Source organism: Aedes aegypti, unplaced genomic scaffold, assembly GCF_002204515.2.
Source record: "Aedes aegypti strain LVP_AGWG unplaced genomic scaffold, AaegL5.0 Primary Assembly AGWG_AaegL5_hic_scaff_21_267_PBJ_arrow, whole genome shotgun sequence".
NCBI lineage: Eukaryota > Metazoa > Arthropoda > Insecta > Diptera > Culicidae > Aedes > Aedes aegypti.
In genome coordinates this window covers 53,644-57,107 of record NW_018735627.1, presented here as the reverse complement: position 1 = coordinate 57,107, position 3,464 = coordinate 53,644, and the positions used below count along the sequence as shown (strand labels likewise).

The window sequence follows — 3,464 nt, the reverse complement described above, 5'->3', positions numbered from 1 at the left end:
TCAAAACTAAATTTAATTAAATTCTGTTAAGTGTACGGGGTTAGATTTATGATAAGCTATAGAATCCGCATAATATTGAGGAAAAAATATAAAAATCAAAATAATGTGTCTATAATGTAGCCCATCAATAGTCTATCAACATGTACTGAAAAGAATTTAAATAGCTATTGTAATTAATTTTATATAAGCATTTGAAATTTCACTTCGTATACCTTGCCGGGTTAAATTTTCGACGCTTCACGCATAGAGTAAACTTTTTCCAGATGGCAGCACCGTACCTTCGTTAGAGCGAATTTGATATTTCGTAATGGACACGGAAAACAAAATACACCCATAATTTGAGTATAAACCAAGAGGAGTGACACAACCTCGAAAATCAGTAAAACAAGTTGTTTGGCCGTAAATCATCGAAAAGCATTCCAAAATTAAGTAAACATGAGTTTCTGGCCTAAACTTGAGCATTTGGCACTAAAACTGCGATAGGGCTTTAGGACTTTATTGGTGAGGTTTCATCAAGTAAAATGATATAGAATAAATAAATATAATGTTCTACAAAAGCATAATTTACATGAAAGGGTTGAGCACTTTGACTTTTCGGACATTGATATTGTTGTGGGACACCCTAATGCACACCTAGACCGAATTTATCAGCAACGTGCTTCCTCACGACCGCGCAATCAGTCATCCGCGGTACGCTCAACTGGCGGCTGTCACACAATCCATCTATCCATTCATCTTTCCACCGATCGGTCAATCGATAGTCATCCATAGGAAAGATGCTCTTCCATCAGCTGAAGAGTTTCCTCATTTGGAACAGTGGCAAGATACTCATGTGGCTGCTGATGTCACTGTTCACCTTTGCACTGCTGGAGGTTACCGAAGGCCGTATCATCTACTACAATCCGTCGGTCAAGGACGGCGTGAACAAAACACTCAATTCGAACATCTTCGCTCCCCCGCTGAAGTGTCCCCCGGGTTACGGTCTGGATCGGTTCAAACGCTGTCGAAAGCTGATCCACTAATGACCCTCGCAGGTAACTACTAATGGGAGATTTTGAAATCTACGTCGTGGTTGAAAAATTAGGGGTATTTTTGGCATGTGCGATAAGATAGTGATGCCGAGCAGTGATTGATTCCGCAACGGGACTTTAAGTTAGGCCAGCAGTTTGGTGGGTGAGCTCCGATGCGAATGAAGTACGTGATGAGGTCCAAATTGGTTTCGGCGATTGTGATTGCCATTCTGGTGGCGCTGAGCAGCTGTTCGGAAGCTGTGCGCGTGATATTTCGGAATACGCGAATGCTGGATGAGAACAGTCACAGTACGGCGCATATTCTGAGATCCAGTGGAATAAGGCCAGTTTGCGGTGCAGGTCAAATGTACGATTCGCATGGAATGTGTCGTTCTGCAGTGTACTTCTGAATGACAAAACGTAAGTCTTTCGCAACTTCTTTCTTCGGGGAGTTACTCAGCCCTACGTCATCGTTGCCGAAAAAAAAACGGTCTTACTCATTGCCGAACCCCAAAGGGTTCATTTCGTCAGCCTATGTCGTCATGAATCGGCGTGAGGTTCATAGATTCTAGTGTTTGTTTTGGCGTCAATCGGACAACAAGAGAGCAAGATAAGATAAGTCCCGAAGTGTCGCGTTAGGTACGCCGCATTGGGTAAGGTGTTAGGTATGTTATATTGATTGCACTCATTCGTGCCGAAACTAGTCTCTGGCCAATCTCGATCGTAGTTGCAAGAATCCGATAAACTTTATTGAACAAAATGAAGTTGACCTACTTTCTGATGATGCTGTTTGTGATAACCGGTTGTATCGAGTCTGCGCGATCGGTTCGGGTGATTTTCCGGAAAAGCTTGCGAACCTCCGACGGCAATGTAGCCCACGTTCTGCGATCACCCAATGCCACCAACTGCCCCAGCGGGCAAAAAGTGGACCGAAGGGGAACCTGTCGACTGTCTGTCGATTTTTGAGATAGTTTGGAGGTGGATGGATTTACAATAAAACTACGTCTTGCAACAAAAGTAATATCGGATTTTTTTTTGTTTCAGGTTCTATTCCCAGGACTGTGGATCGATCGTCGACGTAATGAATTACTGAATCATTTAAGTGTGAAACTTATGCCTTTAGTTTGATAAGTGTACCGTGATGTGTATTGTGCCAGTCAACCACTTGAGTTGTAATGAATGATGTGCTTAATGTTTAATAAACCAATCTGAACAGGAATGATTTATGTAGTGGTGTAGATAAATGAGATATCCTTGAAAAGTGATCTGTTATCGTGTTTAAGAACGCCTATCATTTGTTATAACTCTTCGGATATTTTAGTTTGGTTATCCATATTTTCCAGGAACTGCTGATTCAAATATCTACGATAACATTTTGATCGATTGTCCACTTAGCTTTGGTGAACAATCAATCAGCACTGTATGAATAAATTTTCATGCATCAATCGATATCATAGATAGCAATTATATTATCTTTCAAGTGTGTATATTGAAATTTCGAATTTATATCTATTTCATAGATTGTCAATCGATTGAAAGGCAATGCGCTACGATTGATGGACATTGTGAAAACTGATATATACACTACCCACCATAAGTATGGAATCGTTGCAATACTGAGTATTGCAGCACGTTTAAGTTTAGCATCACCCATAATCCAGTGATAAAAGTTTTTTCAACAAAAATGAAAAATCGCTGTGGTTTAAAGACGTATTTTTTAAGATGACCTCAAGAATACATTGATCTAGCACTTCAGAATCACGAGATAATATTAATTTTAGGTGATGCTAAACTTTCCAAGGTGCTGAAATATTCAGTATGTGTGTTGCAATACGCGATTCCATACTTATGGCGGGTAGTGTAAATAAATTTCGACTAAATATGAGCAAACAGCACGAGAACTCCAAATTAACACAACTCTTATAGTCACCAAATTAACACATTTCTTTCACAGTGTCATCTGTTTCGGATTCCAACGTGTTTGAGTAAAGTTTGAGGTAAAATTCTATTGGTAAATATCTATTGATTGGGGTGTAATCCCAAAACGATCAAATTTGCGGCATAAATGATCACAAACGTGCTGACAGCGATCTACAGTGTGGTATTGAATTATGAACGCGACGAAAAAAAAAGAGTGGCTTATCAATTGTCGTTTTATTATCGGAGGTAATACTAAATTTACTGTGTTAGCTAGTTGTGCATAAGACACACGAACGAGGTTACAAAATAATGTTTTACTTCTTCCTTCACTTTTGTAGGTCATGTCCTGGCTCTTCGAATATCTCCATATATAGCAATATTGAACAACAGTTACGAAAGTCCATCACATATTCGTGGCCACTGACGAGATGCAAACGAACTAAACTGTTCGCCAGAGATCTTTACGCAATTCTGCACACCGTCCTTCGTCTCTATAATCAGTCTTGTGAACTTCCCGGGAAAGCTGTTTTCGTT

At 39.9% G+C, this 3,464-nt stretch overlaps 1 long non-coding RNA gene across 1 annotated transcript; it reads left to right on the top strand.

Moving 5' to 3' along the window:
• Positions 1 to 1,086: 1,086 nt before the first annotated feature.
• On the top strand, positions 1,087 to 2,229 carry LOC110680940. The gene is made up of 2 exons (XR_002503035.1): positions 1,087 to 1,430; positions 2,055 to 2,229. It is a non-coding gene; the product is annotated as an uncharacterized LOC110680940 (long non-coding RNA).
• The last annotated feature ends 1,235 nt before the right edge of the window (positions 2,230 to 3,464 follow it).